At 38.5% G+C, this 23,298-nt stretch overlaps 1 pseudogene; it reads right to left on the bottom strand.

The window, feature by feature from the left end:
• Window positions 1-1,111: 1,111 nt before the first annotated feature.
• LOC149154281 (eukaryotic translation initiation factor 3 subunit B pseudogene) overlaps window positions 1,112-23,298 on the bottom strand; it is a 32,504-nt pseudogene continuing 10,317 nt past the window's right edge.

The following is a 23,298-nucleotide window of genomic DNA, read 5'->3' as shown; positions in this document are numbered from 1 at the left end:
ATTTAATTAACTACATTACATAGATATACAAATAACACATAACCAACCCTAACTTATGAATTTTTATTAATATCATATTCGTAGTATGACAAAGATAATTGAACAATTGTATAAAACAATATACTTAACTATTTTTGTCAACAAAGATTCAAATATTCATTAATAACTATGCATTTAACATCAATTTCAAACTAGACAATTGATGATAAAATTATTCATTGTTGAAGGTTGATTATGATTATGCTTCTCTTTTGGGGTTTTACCCTTGGACACGATAGCTGGGGAGAGTATCTCTCTTGTACTTAGTTTCACATGATATCAATATTATATTCTTGGTCAATGCTCTAGCTCTTCCTCTATTTCCCTGGCATGATCTCTCTCAAATATATTTACAACCACTATTGCATAAAAATTATAATCACACTACTAAACCCCAATATATTATAATCACACTCCTAAATCCCAATAGCATGTGGGAGACTTAGAAGAAACAGGGTGATTTTGTCGATCTAATGTATGTGATCTAATTACTACTATCCAACCTTATAATTTGTATAGCAGATCCTAGTTCAACTTATATTTTATTAGATAAAAAATATGACTATGCAAAAAAGTTCCATCAAAACATTCTATCATTCAATAAATAACAATTATAATCACACTACTAAACCCCAATATATTATAATCACACTCCTAAATCCTAATAGTATGTGGGAGACTTAGAAGGCACATGATGCTTTTGTCAATCTAATGTATGTGATTTGATTACTACTATCCAACCCTATAATTTGTATAGCAGATCCTAGTTCAACTTATCTTTTATTAGATAAAAAATATGACTATGCAAAAAAGTTCCATCAAAACATTTTATCATTCAATAAATAACAGATCAAACTTTCAAACTGTAATTTGTCTTTTGAGAAGTTGGGCATTCCAAAGCACATACTACAAAACTTCCAACAAATGAGTATTCTAATATTATGAATGTGACAATGAAAACAATTGAAAAATGTTGCATTTCTTCCAAAGGTATCTCCATCCATGAATGCACAATCATATATGCCTATATGGAGGCACAAATAGACTCATGCTATATAGTCACTAATTCCAACTACTCGAAACTAAATGAAGCAATCTCTTCAGTGACATCTACTAACTCTTCACCTTCGACCTCTTTTGTTTCATATTCCTCTTCTTCATCAGTGGGCTCTCCATCACGTAATTCGTGCCTATATAATTTCTCTTCATCATGGATACTTTTCCATTCATTAACCCAACCCTTTCATTCCTCTTGCAATCTCTTATGTTTCTCCCTTTCTTACTCACTCAACAACAATGAAACATCCTCATCTTTAGCCTCATACTTCTTGCTATAATTTTTCAAATTCTTAGAAATATCCTCCTCTTTATCCCACCTTACAAGAGAGGGTTACATTGGATGCCATAATAGCTGATATAAATGATCTTTGGGAATGTGGTACAAAAAATTTCCATTGAAAGGCTATATGTAAAATCCATTTTCCATTTCATGAACAATTGTGACAGTTGTTGTAGGATACCTTTGTTAAACATATGTAACTGCGGAAAAATTCCACTTTCGTCAGATCACCTTATGGATAAAATAATTTCATTTAATTCCTCTTTTCGAGAGGACCAAAATCGACCTAAAGATCACTTATATTGGATAAGGGAAAGTGTACTTATGAAGAAAAGCCACATGTGCATATTAGATAAGGTTGGCCCTAAACAAAAGTGGACCATCTTGAAAGGATATAAGTACAAGTGTACTCAACCTCATTTATACATAATGATGAGACAATATTCTATATTATTTTTGTCTCACATAGGTCTGAGGCTCATTTACAGAGGATTAGGTTAGCTCTGAGTTGAAATTATAGGGTTTGAAGCTCTCATTTCAGGTCTAGGGATTTGGGCCACAGTTGCAGGCACAACACAAAAGTATCCGAACTATAGTTTCTCTCTCAGAGGCTGATGCATGTGACAGTAGCCCTCTAGTTGCATGGACAACTCACTATGCATGTGACTAGGAGTCATGGTTTCCGTAGTCCATATCTGACCCAAGTCGCTCGCTTGCCAGGCTTAAGGGAGCGACTGGGAAACCATAGTTACTTGCATATCTCCTCCTCTATGTGACTAGGAACTGGATGATGAAATATCAGTCTTCCGAATATTTCACTCAGTGACCACAATGTTTGGAAGTTGACTTCATGCAATGACAATTCATTATAGACTTCAAAATCATATTTTTGAGTATTAACATTATTCAGTTTAAATAATGGATGTTGTAGTTGTTTTATTAGATAATTACATAGATGAAGATATGGATCGGTGTAATATCTTTTTCTGAATCATTTGATGGCAATCTAAGAAGAATAAATTGAAATGGTTTTACCCATAGTTGGTTTTTCCCTTGTCCCCGACCTATCCTAGTGTCTCCATGCGTGAATCCTTTTCTTCTATTGTTCCTTTCTATTTTGTTACATTGATGACGATGATATTGTTCTTTCTACATAGTTTCATATGATCTGAATAAGGTTATGATGTTATGGGGTGAACTTAGTGTGTTAGTGAAGAAATCCAAGTATCAAAGCAAATAAAAATATAACCCTAAGAAGAATTAACAGGGTATCATAGCTTGGGTTGAATAAAAGTCATGGAGATGACCCCCATGGAGACACCTTTGATGGAAGAAAGAGAAGGTGGATGAGACCTAAAAGAATTCTAGGGTTTGAAGATAATCTTAGGAAAGTTTTGTATTAGGGTTTTATGAATATTATGAGGTTATGGTTTGATAGAAACCCTAATTTATGGAAAATATATGAGATATGAAACCTCTCATGGTCAATGTGAAGATATTCAAGCACCTGTGACCTATTTGATAAAGCCCTAGATGGGATAGTCTCTAGTAGGCCTCGTTATTGCTAAAGTTGATTGAAAGAAACATTTTTATGTGGAAAATTCATAGTGATGGCTCTTAAAGGTTGGTTCAAGAGGGAGAGGATCACCTCTCATTGAAGATAAGTTTTCTTGATTTATGGTGCTCCTTTACGTCTTTACCTTTGTTTAGACTTATATATCTGATTATTTTTTAATAATTACTTATACTTCCTGCATGTATATTTGACTATTTGGATGATTCTAACCTCCTTGATGATATGTAATAAGAGGATCCTTCTTGAATATCATTTGAGATGTAGGAAAGAAAATCTAAAGCTGGAAAAGGTAAAGAGGCACATGTTGAAAACATGTCTAAGTGATACAGGCTGCCTATGTCAAATGAAAACGTGCACATGTATTTGAATACTATAAGGTATGCATGGTATATTGTTTCAATATTATGTTTCAACTGCAATATTGGATGGAAAGGTAAAACCTAAGGTATGTTGCAAAAATCTCCTTCTCAAATGGCTCATGCATGAATATAAAAGTGATTTTGATTCCTACTTCTTATGATGAAATGGTACACTTGGTATTGAACAAGTATCTTACTCCTTGATCATGATGAACTTCTTAATTATATGATGCTACTTAATGTTGGTATTTGATATAGTAGTATACTTGATCTTTGGATAGCATCTATCATTTTGGATATCTTGATCACATAAAGAATGTTAGCACCTTGATTCTAGTAGATGGTAACTTGACACTACTTGTTTGTGAAAAGAACAACAACCATGATAATAGAAGTATAACAATGATATTGATATTCAGTATCTCTTGTTGGCCATGGTTAAGTTTTGATGTGCTTAGTCATTATGGCATATGGTAAAATTGAATGTCCTAACTTAATGGATTGGGTTATGTGACAAAGCATTAATGTTGTGATCATGATTCTTGAAGTATGCTCCTATTAGCTATTTGGCACTAATCCTTGATGAAATATTGATGCCATGATGTCATGGTGAAGTAGTTTATGCTAACATATATGACCATGATGAATATGTGGATATGGTTTGACTTTATGATCTAATAGATCTGTTGATGTATGATAGCATTATAGGCAGGTTGGTGGCATGAATGAAGATGACTTAAGTGGGTTCCCATTTAGAGGGATAACCTCTCCATAAGATCCCTTCTCCTATTTTCATTTGCATTATATACTTTTTACTATTGAACTATGATTTATGGGCACAAATAGACAAATATCTAACATTGTTGATCTGCTGCAATGTTTTGATGTGAGGAGAGAGGGTTTTCTCTTACTATAAGCCTCAGCCATATAGAAGAAAGCCTATAGGTGTGATTGTAGCCTCCCAGGCACACAGAAGTTGTAACACCCTCCTCCCACATCTACCCAAGCAACCGACCAGCTGGGGTAAACAAGGGACAAGAGGCCACTATGATATGATTCAACCTCCTAAGTCATGTTAAGGAAGTGGAAATAATAGAAACACACCATACATACATTCAACATCAACATTAGGACCCTCAGGAACCAATCCAACATTTCTGCCAACTAGCCCTTGGGTCCCATTGAGATTTTGGACCACTTGACCTTTGGATGCTCTCATGCTATGGGCATGCCAGCATAAAGGGACCTCTAACACTCTCACATACCTACAAGTGAGCATCCATGAACTATTTTTCATAGTGCATTGCTAGCATCCTCGGGATTTGAGCCAATTTTTCAAGCCCAGAGCCGAGGTCACTGCCCATAATTGAATGAAATCTTCACAATAGTAAAATAACAGAGAAATGATAGTAAAAATGAAATTACTTGAATAAGACCTTGATTGGACCCCTACTAGCCATGACAAACATTTCGTCAAACATATCACAAATATGTAATCTAAAATTGTAAATAATAGATCTGAGCATAAGGGTCTCATACTTAGCTGAGAATGACTAAGAAACATTGATGCCTCATCTCATCAACTACCATTTCATCTATTAGGTCATAGATACATTGTTCATTCATTTACGAGTAAAAACATGATGAGAGCCATACATAGATACTGTCATTAAACAAATATTTAACCAACATAATAGTAGAAGAAATACCAATGAAATCATAACCATATAAACCACATATAACCAGTATAATACTCATAGAATTACAAGGATAAATAACCTCATAATGATGATGCAAAATCCAAACTGAGGATGGAACTTCCACGTTCCACTGGACCGTAGAATGGTTGAGCCAAATATCTCTTCATCCATTCACCCCCGTGCCATATTCCAAGCATGAATGTTTGATATGATAGAACACATCAATAAAAAACCATCCATGGCTTTCAGAGGCCATCCACCTCAACACATTAAACAATGATTCCACCTCACGGTCGAACATCACAAAACCATCATCAGATTGGTCTCTATCCAATACTTCCATGGCTTCCAGATCACTTGTCCCACCAAGGCTTCCAGAACTACTAACTCAAACAACAAATTTTACTGGGCTTCCAGAGAATTTGTCCAACTATGTCTTCCAAGACTAGTAAATCAACCCACCAAGGGCTTCCAAAACGTTTTTCCAACCAAGGCTTCTAGGACTAGTAAGTCAACCCATGATGTTACAGGGCTTCCATAGAATTTTCCCAACTAGGGCTTCCATAACTAATAAATCAACCCATGCTAAGGAAACATGAGAACCAACCAAAACAAACCAAGGAAAACAAATCCACAATCACCATGCCTATCTAGGAAATGGCAAGGCTAGGCAATCCACTGTCAATCCCATCCATACTCGATGCCAATGATGGATCACAACCAACAAACCACATGCATATGCCATGCATGCCAAAATTATTGAGGAAAACATACAGGTAAGTCGACACCTGCAAGAAAAATCCGTTATATCTATTGATCCTGATGTTGTCTTGTGTTTTCCTGCTCTTCCTTTTCCTTCTTCCTCCAAAAATTTAAGTGTGCCACACCCTCCAAGAGTTCTCCAAGAAAACCCTAAGTATCTAAAAGTATGAGAGAGCTCCAAAATTGAACTAACAAATGGTTACCAACTTATCCTCAAAATCCTTTCTGTGAATGAGGCCTCTATTTTCTTCATTTTCAATTATTTTCATTCATTTTACTCCTCACATGCAACATGTGACATTTCACCTCCCTCTTCTACTAATTTCCATTATTTTCATAAGTAAATGTGCCAAAAATTATATTTTTCCTTTCTGAATCCTTAGCCATTTCCTTTGTAAATTTCCTTAGACATTAATAACCAAATTGTTACCGGGAAAAGTGTCTATTTAGAACTGCTCTATCCCACTAAGGTGTGACAGCTACCTTAGAAACAAACAGAGAAAACTACTTTTGTATCTCCTTTATGAACTATAAACAAAGAGGAATAGGAAGAACCAACCTGTGTCTTGCGCTAGTCCTTTGATCCAATCTCTCTCCTCTTTGACAGCTTCCAGCTACCTGCTCCCTTACTTGCCCAGCTTCACCAAGTACCTGTAAGATCACAGAAGAAGGAAACTATACAAAGACATGGGTTTATATTCATAAATAACTTAGGATCAGATTTAAGTTAACCATACAAATGTAACAAGCATCAATGATACAAAAGCATGGAGAAGAAACTCAAATAGTTTTTATTGATATACAAGAAGATCCAGGAGGAGTTACAACCGATGATTCCTGACCCAGCATCAACCTCCCAGCAAAGAAGTCCCTTCTTCACCCCCAACAAAGCATAGATCACCCAATTCTCTGATATGTATCTCAAAACCAACAGCAATTCCTTACAATGTGCAAAATTCCAGCCTCTGGATCTCTGGGATGAGGGATCCATATATAGATGTATGCAAGGAGGATGAGTCAGCTTGTGATTTGATTAGTGGCTTCTCTCTGTCAGTTCTTGCTTCCACTTGGAGATTGAAAGCCTCTTACTCATCCTTGGTCGAATTTAGTGAGGCAAGTGTCATAGGAGAAGATTATGGAAGCTTCCATTGTCTCTCCACCTCGCGGAATGACACTGCCATTTGTCATTTCCCGCTCAACGCACCCTGGTAGTGCATTTAGGTGCGTTGCAACGCACCTAGCTAGTGGACTTAGGTGCTATACAACGCACTTAGCTAGTGGAGCAGCTGAAATGATCCTGTTTTGACTTATTCTGAGCAGTTTCTGGTGGAGAACTTCTGGGAGAAGCTGTAATTTGTTGACCTTGTTCCTTTAGGAGTTAGAACAACACTTTTAGGGACTTAGGAGCCCTTGGTTTATGGACATTTCATGCTTGGAGCTGCAAGGCACAAAAATGTCTATAACAGTTGCCCCCTAAAGTATGAGGTCGTTTATCGGGTGAAATGCTTTATTAGGAGGATCCGAAGTTCTTTCAATGCTGGGAGGAGACCTGTAATAAGATACAATACAATACATTATCTCCATACTATTTTCATGATCTAGCTGAGGCGGACATTCCCATGCTCAGCTTTATAAATTCATTTTCATGTACATAGGACAGACAATCGTCTGATGGTAGACTGATGATTTTGATAGAGCCATCATCCTTTTGGTAGGATGATTATCTGTGCTACAATGCTGTACATTTCAATGTCTTTATTTTCCTGAATATATATCGCAACCCGGATGGATGAAACTAAATCTGAGGGCTTCAATCTCATCCGATCTTCACTCGAAGTACAAGTCGATCCATGTGAGAAATGTTTTGAAGTCGAACATGGAAAGACATCGCTTGATTACCAGTCAATGATGTAAACTGTTAACACGCGCGAGAGGAATCACCGATAATGATAATGATCCTCAAGGTACTGCAGTACAATTCACATGGTGTGAATAAAGGACTTGGTGTCGAACACCACGCAAAATCTTTCGGTCGAAGGTCATTGATGTGAACCTGTCGCCGGAAGTGAGAAACTTGCCGTTGAGGCATGCAAGCTTCAAAGTACTGAATGGGGTGTTCCTAGACCAACTTCTTGGATAATGAGCTGATGTCGACAAGAAGTGATCCGTCACAGGAGGGCCTTAATGAATCCCACATCAATGACACGGAACGGAGCAAATGATTTTGATGGAGGTGAAAATGATCTGATGATATATGGTTCAGGGTAGCGGTCATGAAAGAATGGAGTATAATGTATGGTAGTGGGCGGGACACAGGTGGCCTTTCTGGATGACTTCTCTTGAACATATCGGCGACACTGATGTGATGGATTGGTAGCATTAACCCCAAATGTGGATGGTATGGCGTGACCATGGTGATGTGACTGGTGAATGAAACAACCCAACCCGACTCGGGCACAGAGCAGAAGTGTCATGTTCAAGAGCGACTTGCTACCAATAAAGATTCTTTGAGTTTTCTTCCCAATTTTTCCCCAGTCATTGCTGACCAGTACCTCTTTATTTTTGTCAAGCTTGAGGAGGATAACATATGCTTGTTCTATAATTTTCCCTTCGGGCAAACCCATTCGCTATGTTTTAACGAGCCTAGCGATAGTGAAACTCGTTCTCGTGTAAAGACAAGTTTGTCGCTATTAACCTTTTTAACGAGTTTAACGACAAAGATAACTCGGTCCTTTTCATTTTTAGAGAGTCTGAAAAGGTACGTAAGGGTAACTCCAAAATTCCTTTTTCGTCATCTAATCCCTTAAGTCAGAAAAAGTATAAAACAATACAGAAGGGATGAATTTTTGATTAGCTTTAATAAGCCGAACAAAACAAGCGCTCGATCTTTTTGTGCAATAATCCCTCAGGTCCAAAAAGATTAAAATATAGAGGAGGGATAGCACTTCCCGTTGCTTTAACGATCTGGAAGGCCAGAAATCGGTAATCTTTTCATATTTTACGAGTCAGAAAAGAGCTTAAAGAAGACTCGTCTTTTGAGGAACGAGTGATAAAATGGGTAGCGGCTGATTCCAGGTAAGGTTTGGAATTTTCCAATCACGGCAGTGTCACCAGGATGGCTAGTGAAATCACTCTTCGCAGCTGTTCCTCAAAATGGGTAAACAATCAAATGGAGGTGAATGATTGGCCAATGAAAAAGTGGAGGTGACGGTGCAAACACGACCAAGGCTTTAATGGCTGAAATACTACTTTCACGGTGGTTATTTACCAGGGGATAGTTCATTTTTAACGAGCTTAAACGCAGGTGGAAACATTTGCTCGGTCCAGGTTTATTTTTAACGAGCTTGAACCTCGCGGTAAACACTGCTCAATTAATCCAGTCATATGATAAGAATGTCTCATATAAAACGAAAACTTTTAGAGTTTTTCCCCACATCCTTTCTTTATGCAAGTTAGGTGACGACTAATCCTACGAGTTTAAAGGGTTAGAGGTCCTAAAAATTTAAAAAATAAATAGCCGCCCTTCGCTTGCACTCCAAAAGGTTTGCATGCCCCCAGGTATAAAATAGAGTTTCAAGGTTACCTCTACTTCTTTCCGCCAAAACATTTGTTTTACCGAGAGAGGCCTACCTCTTACAGGTCACCCAAAGATTGTTCTATTCGCAGCGCAAACAAAACACTTCTTCGGTGATGTCTACCGAGATAAACAAAGGTGATTGACGATGCCTGCCAACTCACATAACTTTGACAAGAGAATCTTATTCCAGAATAACCCCTCTTCCAATCACGGACAGGGTACAGACTAGTCATATTCTCCCGCGGAAACCTACCCTATACCCGAAGTTTTCCTGCCGAAGTAGACTAGGACGCATGCCCCCTGGGTTTCAGTCATATCCCTCCGAATTACTCGTGCTAAGCGGGAGGACGGACTGGGAATTGAGACATTTCTTGCGTGAAAAGACCATTTAGGGACGGTATATGACTATTTGCTATGCGTGATCCGGGAAATGAAAGCTGGTCCACGATCTTGACCACTCTTCCTTCGTGCGGAAAACACATCACTCTAAAGAGTGAGGAGACAATTGCTTCCATGCAATAAATATAGTCTCGTCCAAGGAGTAGGTTATAATCCAAGGGTCCTTGAACTACCATTACGTTCATGTGAACTGTTTTCCTTCTCAATGTTATTGGCACATCGGGAAGGATCCCTAAAGGTCGACTGGTTCCTTTATCAAATCCTGTCAGATTTCTCATCTCAGGCAAAAGCGATGGCAAACCAAGCGCTTTCCAAGCAGTTGAGGAAAGGATACTCACAGAAGCCCCCTAATCTATGATGGTACCAGCCATAACCATTCTATATATTTGAACGATAATTCGGAATGGTACACTTGCTGGTAAACGGGGTCTGCCTAGTTGATTCCAGTCGAAGGAGACAACTAGGTTGCTTGGAGGTGGGACCAAATAGACGGCCGGGTACGGCTCTGACGAACTTCCTTCCTGTGGTAAAGGAACGGGTAAACTGCCCCCATGTTCGTCGGAGTCTGTGTTTATGAAGAGAATTTGGACAGTGTCATCCTTGTTCTCTTCAGTGACTGTATCATCTGAAGATGAAACCACTGAAGGCAAGACCGGGTCAACTGCCGCCTCGACCTTTAGACTTTCGTCTGGTATGGATCCAGATGGTTTATCTTCAACGATAGGTGCTTCAGCCGACCACCTGAGCGGGCCAGCTGGATTCTCAACTAGTGACGGACTCGGCAAGAGTTTTTTATATCCAGGAGGAAGTTGTAACGGTGAAACCAGATGATCATCCAAAACTCTTTTAGCTTTGTCTAAGAAGGGACAACGGTGGACGGCATGATTGCCTTCGCATAGTTTACAAGGAAATCTAGCTTTCCCTTTTTGTCCTGGGGCTTCACTTTCACTAGTTGACGGTGTGCTTTCAACATGATCACCAGAGGTTGACGACACCGGGTTGTGCAAATGAGGAGACCAGTCCCTTAATATCCGAGGGATGCAAGGACAATCTCTGTGAAAGTGGTCTCCTTTGCAAATGACACATGGCGATTTAGGCCTGATCGGTGCAGTGTGTGGATTTTCGTAAGACGACACTCGTTTTCCCCCATTTGCCTTTGGCTCCTTCTTCTTCTTCTCTTTCTTCTTCTTTTCCTTCTTTTCCTTAGGAACTTGACTTTTGGCTTTGCCAGCCCCATCAAGCGAAGAGGAAGGAGGAGAGGAAGAATTAGAGGAGGTAGAAGGCTGATGGGCAACTCTGGACTCGTCTAATTGCTGATTCGATTGTTCAGGAATAGTGGTGTTCTGAACGACAGAGGTTGAGAAGAGCCATACTGGAAAACCAATTGTCAGTCCCGGAAGTGACAATGTGGCCATATGGGGTGCACCAACATCTCCCTAAGAGGAGAAGAGACTAGGATTTCCACCAAGGGGAATTCCTTGGTTGGTAGGCTCCATTTTCTCAACCCAAAATCAACGTAGGAAAAGGGTATGAATATTCCATTTAAAATAAATTTTTAACACGCTTTGACACAACATGCTTTTTCAATTTTTAAGAGTCGAGAAAAAACAAAAGATGACTCTAGTCTCCTTCGATTTTTAATGAGCCTGAAGTGACAAGTGCTCAGATGGACCTTTTTCGTTAAAGAGTCTGAAAAGGAATGAAAGGGACTGCTCTGGAAGTCTAGGTAGAGGGAGTACCAAACCAATCGCAAAACTACAGAATATTTTTTATGGTACGGCAATCAATCTTCTCGAATGTTGTGTTCAGTGCATTGCGATCAGTAGGGCGGCCGACACGGCTTCCTATGGATAAAGGATTTAAGACTATAGGGGTCTCCCAATATATACTCGACGGTACGTGGGAGCACAAGTCCGTACTGGCACTTATCGTCTCAAAGTGGAGGAATCACCAAACCATCAGTGAGGACAACAGTTACCAGGCTTTACGACGCCGGAATACGTCTCTAGCCTAGACCTCTAAATGTTGTGCGTTAAGTTCCAAAGTGTTGTTAGGTTCATTGAATTTATTTTAAGTTGATCTTTCTTATGAAGTTTGCCTTTTGGGTTCACCACGAGATGTAGATGTAATTCCTAAAATGCAATCTAAGGATGATAAACAAACTTTTATCTCTTTTCGGCAATGAAAATCCTAGCTACTAGGGAAAAGAAAGACACAATCTTTTCACAAAGAGCAAAGAGCACACTGTAAATGCACTTTCCTAAATCAAGCCAAACAGACTGTCTATATGCAAATGCACATGCATGTATTTTTTTTTCACTTTCTTAATATTGATGCTAAAAAGAAAGTTGATGTACAAATCTGAATTTGCTTTCAAGCGACAAACACAAACAAGCTTCTTTTCGAAATCAAAAGGTAGAGATGATTACGACACTTTATGATTTTGAAATAAGTACTCGTTTTGACACTAGAAAGTCACAAATTCAAACTAAAGGCAAAAGTAAAAGCATAATCGACTATCAACAGCAAATAAACTTTCTCCTATGATCAAAATCGACACTTGCGATAGATCTAAATCAAAGGACGACAGTACGACTATTATACTTTTGCAATGGAAAACTGTAAACGACTCAACAAACACATAAAAACATCTACAGTTCTTTTGTACAAATGAGGCAGAATATCAGTAAGGAAAAGGGGTTTGAAACAGTCATATACTGATCACAGGCTGCAAAAATCAGAGACAAAACTGGAAAGAATGAAGCAAAGAACCTCAACCGCACAGGGCTAGGCTGATCAGCGCACCTGTTGCACAGAGAAACTGCATTGCAGTGCAGGTTGCCCTCTCGGGAAGTGCGTTGAAATGTAGAACCTCTTCACAGTGCCTGCGCTGGGGCAGAAACGAGAATTCTATCCGGGTTCTGGGTCACAGTTTGCAGTTTAATCTTTGGTTTTTGGCCGAGTAAAAGCAATCAGTAATGCACAATCAGGGGTAGATCCAAGGAGGGTCTAAGAGCTATCACAAGGGCAATCAGATAGTCTATGAATCAGCTGTTCAAATCATAAATAGATCCAGTGAATGGATTGAAGTAGCAGATGTCTACTTTGAATTTGTTATGGAAAATGCAGTTTGATTGCTACTTATAAGTTTATGAAACAAACAACTAGAGAAACACAAACAATCTAATTAGACAATCTCCCCAGTGGAGTCGCCATTTTGTTACCGGGAAAAGTGTCTATTTAGAACTGCTCTATCCCACTAAGGTGTGACAGCTACCTTAGAAACAAACAGAGAAAACTACTTTTGTATCTCCTTTATGAACTATAAACAAAGAGGAATAGGAAGAACCAACCTGTGTCTTGCGCTAGTCCTTTGATCCAATCTCTCTCCTCTTTGACAGCTTCCAGCTACCTGCTCCCTTACTTGCCCAGCTTCACCAAGTACATGTAAGATCATAGAAGAAGGAAACTATACAAAGACATGGGTTTATATTCATAAATAACTTAGGATCAGATTTAAGTTAACCATACAAATGTAACAAGCATCAATGATACAAAAGCATGGAGAAGAAACTCAAATAGTTTTTATTGATATACAAGAAGATCCAGGAGGAGTTACAACCGATGATTCCTGACCCAGCATCAACCTCCCAGCAAAGAAGTCCCTTCTTCACCCCCAACAAAGCATAGATCACCCAATTCTCTGATATGTATCTCAAAACCAACAGCAATTCCTTACAATGTGCAAAATTCCAGCCTCTGGATCTCTGGGATGAGGGATCCATATATAGATGTATGCAAGGAGAATGAGTCAGCTTGTGATTTGATTAGTGGCTTCTCTCTGTCAGTTCTTGCTTCCACTTGGAGACTGAAAGCCTCTTACTCATCCTTGGTCGAATTCAGTGAGGCAAGTGTCATAGGAGAAGATTCTGGAAGCTTCCATTGTCTCTCCACCTCGCGGAATGACACTGCCATTTGTCATTTCCCGCTCAACGCACCCTGGTAGTGCATTTAGGTGCGTTGCAACGCACCTAGCTAGTGGACTTAGGTGCTATCCAACGCACTTAGCTAGTGGAGCAGCTGAAATGATCCTGTTTTGACTTATTCTGAGCAGTTTCTGGTGGAGAACTTCTGGGAGAAGCTGTAATTTGTTGACCTTGTTCCTTTAGGAGTTAGAACAACACTTTTAGGGACTTAGGAGCCCTTGGTTTATGGACATTTCATGCTTGGAGCTGCAAGGCACAAAAATGTCTATAACACAAATGAAGACCCACACTAGGATGTCTTGCCCAACATTCCTCTTGGAATAAGTGTCCCATTAACTGTGATTACTATTTTTCCTTTATTAACTTTTATTACATGGAATTTTCACTAGGGTTGTTACAAAACTATCTCCCTTGGGCGAACACCATCCTCAGTGTTCAACAACACATATAATCACAAAAATGTTGTAAGAAAAATATACTACCAACGGAGTTTTATAACTTAGCTCGATGCAATATTTACAATGATCAAATTGCTGAGAAGCAAACCAACATTGAAACATAACAAACGTAACATCATAATGACATGATACCCATACCACTTATTGGAGCTTTATAACATAGCTCATGGTGGTATTTACATCCATATACATATGTACATATAGCAACATCACCAAAACATATACCAAAACATATACCAAAACATATACCAAGACGTATACCAAAACCACTTTGCTTCAACTAGAAATCAATGAAGGATACATGGTCTGCATCTGATTTTCCATCTCCCATGTAGCTTCATTGTGCGCAAAGTGCTTCCATTACACCTTAACCTGCTTGATTTCTTAGTTATGGAGAATGAGCACCTTTTTATGAAATATGCACTGAGCCTCTAACTGGAATTCTTCATCTGGCTCCACCTACAATATAGACCATTCAATCACATCATCAACATCTCTAACATACTTCTTAAGTAATGACACATGGAAAACATCACCAGCTTTCACTGTCGAAGGCAATGCAAGTCGCCATGCTACTCGCCTAATCCTCTCAATAATACTGAAGAGTCCACAAAACCGTGGTGCCATCTTCACACGTGATCCAATACATAAGAAATTATTCTTTGGTTTGATGTGTAAGTACACCTATTACCCAACCTAGAACTCCTTGAAAAACTTGTTTAGATGTGCATAGCTCATCTTCATTTCATGTGCTTCCTTTAAATTCTTCTTGATCACCTGCATTTCCTGTTCCATGTCTGCCAACATGTCTGGCCCAATCAACACCCTATTAACTAGATCACTCCAACTGACAAGAGTATTGCAACTCTACCCATACAATGCCTCAAATAGACTCATCCTCAAATATTCTTGATACCCATTGTTGTAAGAAAACTCTACCAATGGAAGGTACTCTTCACACTTTCATTGCTAATGCATCACCTACATCATCAACATTTCCTTCAATATCCTGTTTACCCTCTCTGTTTGTCCATTTGTCTGTGGATGACAAACTTTACTGAAGGCCAACTCTGTGCCCAAACCTGAAAATAAATCCTTTCAAAACTTCGAAGTGAACTTCACATCCTTGTCTAACACAATCTTCCTCAGAACACCATGCAATTTGACCACATCTCTCATGAATACCTATGCTACATCTCTAGCTGAGAATGTAGACTTCACTGGAATGAAATGTGCAACCTTTCTCAACCTGTTCACAATAACCATGATGGAATAATGTTGTCTCACTCTCCTCAATAAACTTGTGATTAACTCCATGGAAATGACTTCCCATTTCCACTTTGGAATGACAATTGGTTGTAGCAGTCCACCTGGATGTTTACATTCCCTTCACACACTGAAAATCAAAACACCTAGCCACAAACTCTGCTACATCCCTCTTTAGGTTCATCCAATACTAAAATCAATTCATTGTTGTGAGTGCCTTCTGATAACTTGGGTGATACAAATATGGTTTCACATGAAACTCCCTCAATATCACCTTCTTGATCTCACTACTGTCTCACATATATATCCTGCCTGTGAACCTAACCCACATCTTGTGCACCTTCACCTGTACCTATGTATGTTCCTGTATATGTACATGTACTATCTCCTGTACTTGTACCTATACCTATACTCTACTGCAACCTATGCATAATATCCATATATATGACATCCTGCTAACCTGCCTGAATGATCCTATTGTGTAATTTTGTTCCATAGGAGCTCATAGCTGCTAAGTGATTTACCTATATTTTCCTGCTAAGAGAATCTACCAATCTGTTCTCTTTTCCTTTAATGTACTTGATATGAAAATTGAACTCATTGATTGTACCTAACCACCGATCCTACCTACCATTCAGATTGGGTTGGTCAAATAGATACTGCAAACCACTGTGATCACTCATCAATGTAAACCTCCTACCCAAAAGACAATGTCTCCACATCTTCAATGTATATTTAATCGATGCCAACTCAATATCATGTGTGGGGTAGTTATTCTCGTGCTCATTCAGTTTTCACAAATCATATCATATCATCTATCCATCCTGCATAAGGAGTCCACCAAGTCCTTTATTGCAAGCATCTGTGCATACTACAAACTCTTTGTTCAGCTCTGCAAACTTTAACACTAGTTCATGTGTCAACAGATGCTTAATTTGCTCAAAAGTAGCCTCACACTCCTCTATCCATTCGAAATTCTTACCTTTCCTCTGTAATGATGTGATAGGATAAGCAATATGTGAGAAGTTCCTGATGAACCTCCTATAATAGCCTACCAACCCCATGAAATATCTCACCTCATCTACATTCCTAGGATCTACCCACTCCATGATGTCCCTTATCTTTTTTGGATCTACTGCAATGTCCTCCTTAGCAACAACATGTCCCAAGTAGTGTACTTCAGTCTAAAAGAAACTACACTTGTTGAGCTTGGCATACAACTTATGCTCTCTCAACAACCTCAACACTGCTTCTAAATGCTCAACTTGCTCTTTCTCATTTTTAGAGTATAATAATATGTCATCAATAAACATAATAAGAAACTTGTCCGAATATAGATCCAACAAACTATTCATAAAGCACATAAATGAAGCTAGAGCATTAGTTAAGTGAGAAGGAACTACAACAAAATCATAATTCCCATACATCATCCAGAAGGTTGTCTTGTAAATGTCCTCCTCTTTGATGCATACCTGATGATATCCAAATCTCAAATCAATATTCAAGAACATTACTTCTCTCTTCAACTGATTGAACAAATCATCAATCCTCGACAACATATATCTATTCTTAATTTTCATTTTGTTCAACTGCATGTAGTCAATGCATAATCTGAGAGTACCATCTTTCTTCTTCATAAACAAGATCGGTGCACCCCATGGTGACAAAATTTCCTTAATGTATCCCTTGTCTAACATTAACTTCAAGTATAGATTCAACTCTACCAACTCAGGTGTGCTCATCCTATGAGGTGTGTTTGATGCTGGAGGTGCCTCTGGCACCAACTCAATAGAAAAGTCTACCTCCCTGTGAGGTGGCAACTCTAAAACATCTTCAGGAAATACATCCTTGAGCTGCTGTAGAACTGGGTACCTGTTCAAAAAATCTACATCCACAACTTCCTTACCCTTGTCACTAGAAATGTGCACTGCGAATAACACACACCCTTTTCTGTGACTATGTTTCTCTTACATAGTTGTCACCATCCTAAATGATGTGGATTTCTTCTTACCCTCTAAAACTCTTGGTTCCCCATTTTCATACAAGCACTCAATAGCTTTGTCATAACAATCCACCTTGGTTCTATGATGGTACAACCAATCCGTGCCCTATAAAATATTGTATGATCTCAATGGTAATACATTCAAATGTGTTGTGGTAGGCAAACCATTCAAATCAATTGCACAAGCTCTTACCCAATGATGAACTCGCTTCTTTGTACTTGTAGCCAACTGCACTAACCAATATTCTACATGCAATTCCTTACTCAAACCACACTCATCCACCAAGTCAGAACTAACTTAGATATAATCAGATCCGGGGTCAATAAAAATAGAAATAACTTGATCACAAAGCTTACCGTCCATCTCAATGATAGATGTCTTATGGTATGCCTGTTTTTTGTCCAATGTTGCATAAATATGATGAAAACTCTGGCCAACATCCCCAACAGTCTGTGCATCTTGTGCACTATATATCTGAGGCCTACCACCTTGAATCTACGGACAATCTCTCCTATGATGATCTTTGCCACAAGTCCATCACTCTATAGGTTTCGAGCCTACATCCTTGTTTTGCTCCTCAGATCGATGCCCCAAGCCTTTGTCAGATGCATTGAAACTCTTAGGTGGTGCAACATTCTCCTTATTACCCGAATACTGTGATCTTACTCTCTTCTTGTCCCATTTTCCTTTGTTCTTTGCATTTCCTTTCCTGTCTGGATTAGTCTCAAATCTGCACTTCAATTTTTCATAGCAATGCTTTAGGTTTGGGATGGCATCCTCTAATGATTTAGGCTCATCGAACTCAATCCTATCTTTGAACTCCATTGGTAACACATTATTGAATCTCTGAATCTTGGTCTTATCCTCCATGAGGCAAGGCACATACCTTAGTAGCTCCAATAACTTGCCAGTGTACTCATCATTTGTCATAGACCCCATCTTTAGTTCATATAATTCCTTTCCCTATCATCAAAGTATCTCTTTGATGGGTACTTCCTTTTGAATAGCTGCTCAGACTCATTCTAAGTCAACTCCTCCTATACACCTTTGACATTCTTCACATGTTCCCACAAAATGTTTGCTTTACCTTTGAGACTGAATGTAGCTACTTTGGATTTCATGTTCTATGAATAGTGATGCAACCTGAAGAAATTCTTCATACCATGCAACCATTCCTCTGCATCTTGTGATTTCTTGATCTCTCCAACAAATGTTGGTGATTTTTCTTTCTTATACTCACATGGAAAGTATCCCCTATCACTCCTCCTGTATAGATGATAATGATATCGATCATCATGACTATCAAAACCAGAACTAGAATGGTACATGTGTCTATCCCCTCTCCTATATGGAGTGTCCAGCAGTATTCCATCTCTAACCATGTCATCTTTATTTGACCTATGGCCACCATGCGACCTAATACCATATGCCTCATTAGTTTTGTCCTCCTCCTCATGGTTGATCTGAAGTAGTCCATGTTGCTGTAAATATGACAAGATCTAAAGTATCACTGCATTTACCTCTTGTAGATTCTCATGTACCTGTAAAATTATGTCATTATCTGCCTTATAACTCCTTATTTCTTCCTTTAAGCTTCTCAGTGTATCTGCTAAATCAGAAGAGTTCCCAACACCATACTACTCATCTGATTCACAGGGAGAGTCTTTGTAGCCTACCATCTTAATAGCCATTTCATATTTCTTCTTGTAAGGCATATCATGTCAGCTAAACCAAATCACAATACACCAACGTACCTTAATATTGCTCGAGGAGGATAACTTGTCTACAAGATCAACAAATCAACATAATACATGTATAACGTAATCACAAAAACATATAGAAACATAACACATACGTATATATCCATGCAACCATCATTCTAGCTAGGGTCTAGTCATTAATGCATGACCATATCAACAACGCATAACACGACCTCATGCATGAAAAAAACCGCTACATCATTGTATACTTGATCACATGCAAACATTAACATGCATAAGAAATGTGTAACCAACCACACACATGCATAAACACATGTAATCAAGCATAAAAGAACAATACTTGTAACCGAACCTACCAAAATGATACATGTAACCAAGCATACAAAATGATGCATGTAAGCAACATACAACAACATGTAACCAGTCATACACTCATAAAGATGCACTCCATAATAACAAAATCAACTTCCACATCACGACATCACTACAACCATGATCAACATCATGAAAATGCAACAAGCATATGAAATGCAAGTTTAATAGACACACATGCAATCAACATGCATGCATGACTACACACATCCCATTCATTCCAAGGGGTGAACCATGCTCTGATACCACTCTATAACACCCTCCTCCCACATCTACCCAAGAAATTGGCCAGTTGGGGTAAACATGCGACAAGAGGCCAATATGATATGACGGAACCTCCTAAGTCACATTAAGGAAGTGGAACCAATGGAAACACACCATACAGACACTCAACATCAACATTAGGACCCTTAGGAACCAATCCAACCTTTCTACCAACCATCCCCTGGGTCCCACTAAGATTTTGGATCACCTGACCTCTAGACACTCTCATGTTATGGGCATGCCAATTTCCAGGGACCTTTGGATGCTCTCACAGGCATGCAATCTAGTGCCCGGGGACTATTTTGCATAGTTTTCTGCCAATTTCCCCAATATTTGAGCCACTTCTTTCAGGCCCAAAGCACAGGTCACTGCCCAAAATTGAATGACATATCTAGAACAATAAAATAACAGAGAAATGACAGTACGCATGCAATTACTTTAATAATACCTTGAAAATACCCCTACTAGCCATGATAGACATTTTGTCAAACATATCATGAATATGTAATCTACAAGTGTAAATAACAGATCTCAGCATAGGGGTCTCATACTTAGTTGAGAATCGCTAAGAAACATTGATGCCTCAACACATCAACTACCATTTCATCCATTAGATCATAGATACATTGTTCATTCATTTATTAGTAAAAACACGATGAGAGTCGTACATATGTATCGTCATAAAACAGATATATATATATATATATATATATATATATATAGATATAGATATAGATATATATATAACTAGCATAATAGCAACATAAATACCAATGAAATCACAACCATATAAACCACATATAACCAATATAATACTCATATAATTACAAGGAGATATTGACGATGCAAAATCCAAACCCGGGATGGGAATTCCACATTCCACACGTTCATAGAATGACTAAGAAAAATCTCTCTTTAGTCATTCACCCCCGTGCCATATTCCAATCATGAATGTGGGATCTAATATAACAAATCAATAAAAAACTATCGAAGGTTTCCAAAGGCCATCCAACTCACCCCATCGAACATAAATTCCACCTCATGCTCTAACATCCCAAAGCCATCATCAAATTGGTCTGCATCCAAGCCTTCTAGGGTTTCCATAGTGCTTTTCCAACCAAGGCTTCCATGACTAGTAATTCAACCCACATATTCTACTAGGAATCTAGAGAATTTGTCCAACCAGGGCTTCTAGGATTAGTAACTCAACCCACTAAGGGCTTCCAGAGCATTTTTCCAACCAAGGCTTCCAGTACTAGTAACTCAACCCAAGCTGTTACAGAGCTTCCAGAGCATTTGTCCAATGAGGGCTTCCAGGACTAATAACTCAACCTAAGCTGAGGAAACATGAGAACCAACCAAAGAAAACAAGGAAAACAAATCCATAATCACCATGGATATCCAAGAAATGGAAAGTCTAGGCAATCCACTATCAATCCCAACCATCCTCTATGCCAATGAAAGATCACAACCAACAAACCACATGCATATGCCATGCATGCCAAAACTAGTGAGGAAAACATACATGTGGCTCAGTAGCTACAAGCAAAATTTGTTGTAGCTGCTGATCCCAGTCTCCTCTTGCACTTTCCTTCTCTTCCTTTGCCTTCTTGCTCCAAAAGACCAAGTATGCCACACCCTCCAAGAGTTCTCCAAGGAAACTCTGTGTATCCAAGAGTATGAGAAAGTGAGACTAATGAGAGAGATTCAAAACTGAACTGACAAAAGGCTACCAACTTATTCTCAGAAGCCTTTTTATGAATGAGGTCTCTATTTTCTTCATTTTCCATTATTTTCTGTCATTTTCCTCCTCATATGCAACCTGTGACCTTTCACCTCCCTTTTCTCCTAATTTCCATTATTTTCATACATAAATGTGCCAAAAATGCCATTTTTCCTTTCCAAAGCCTTAGCCATTGCCTTTTCCAATTTCCTTAGCCATTAATAACCAAATGAACAGCCACACTAGGATGTCTTGCCCAATATTCAGATTGGAATAAGTGTTCCATCAACCATGGTCATTATTTTTCCTTTATTAACTTTCATTACATGGAATTTTCACCAGGGTTGTTACAAAAGTGAACTCAAGGGTGTGACTGAGGCACTGAGATAGTTATGGGAAAATATAACCACAATTGCACAGTTATAGTTCTTCAGAGAGTGACTGAGAAGCCTCTATCACTCACATAACATCTTTAAGGGTGCGATTGTAGTCTCACAACCATGTAGAGGAAGGCCTATGGTTGTGACTATACCTGCAGGAAACAAAAATGAAGTTTTGTGCATGAAATTACATTTCCACCTCAAATATGTGAGTTCTATAGTCATGAAGTAGACAATAGAATAATATGTGAACACTAAAGTTTGAATGTTTGCTATAATATGAATATATAGAGCTAGCTTGTGTTTGCAAGTGATTAGCACATGCATATAGATATGTCGTTATACTTGAAGTTTGTGCTACAAGAATTTGACATGATTTGGCTAATTGATATAGATGAGCAGTGTTTGGATATTTGACATAATTCTTGATAATTACTTAAGAACTTTGACTTTCTATATTTTGGACTATAGATATCACTATGATAACAAAATTGAGATTTGGCCTAATGAGTAATGATTTGACTTGACGACTGAGGATTTTCATTGATAATAATGCTATGTGGGCATAGTGACCTTCAGTGGCTAATATTAGTGTTTTATAATATCATCCTAATTTTTCTTAGCACAATGGTTGAAGTATTGACAAATGTGATTCAGTATGAAGTAACCTCACGATAAATGGATGGAACCTACATGAATTATTCTTGGTGTATGCATTTTGATATAGTGACTTATATTACGATCATAAGGATGACTTGATGAAGTTTGGTTTGATATTGCTTATGAAAACTATTATAAATCTGATATGAAAATATATGATAATAGAAATAAAACCAAGAAATAACAAGATCTGAATATAGATAGAAATGATTCTTTCTTGATATCAAACCCTTGAGATAGGGCAACACCATACATTCACTCCTTAAGGAAGGAGAACACTCCACAAACCATATGCTTGTCCATATAATATTCCTTGATATCTCTCAATGGGGAGTCTCTAGCCTTTATGTAGGCCTCATACATACAATACCATGAGTCATTACCATGATTCCCTCAATACCATGTATCTAATACAATGGGCTTATTATATTATTGCTAACTGCTTCTGGTCCCTTACATGATACAAATTAACCACATTATTCCCTTGGGTACCTCCCTCAGTACCCCATACTATCCCCCCTAGGTATACTGCATTCCACCCCCCTTAAACATGTTTCATCCCCGAAACATAAGAAGAACACAAATAATAAGAGCTACTCAAAAAAGTAGTCCACTGTTACCATGCACGCGCATCTAGCCATCCAAGAGAAAGGTGAACCCTCGATCTAGTTGGTGCCTCGCTCGCTTGAGATGGAAGTTGACCGTGGTAGCTCT

This window comes from Pinus tabuliformis, chromosome 9 (assembly GCF_031772625.1).
Source record: "Pinus tabuliformis cultivar Carrire ecotype Pingquan chromosome 9, CPIR1, whole genome shotgun sequence".
NCBI classification, from domain to species: domain Eukaryota; kingdom Viridiplantae; phylum Streptophyta; class Pinopsida; order Pinales; family Pinaceae; genus Pinus; species Pinus tabuliformis.
The sequence above is the reverse complement of the archived record's forward strand: the minus strand, read 5'-3'. Positions and strand labels throughout refer to the sequence as shown.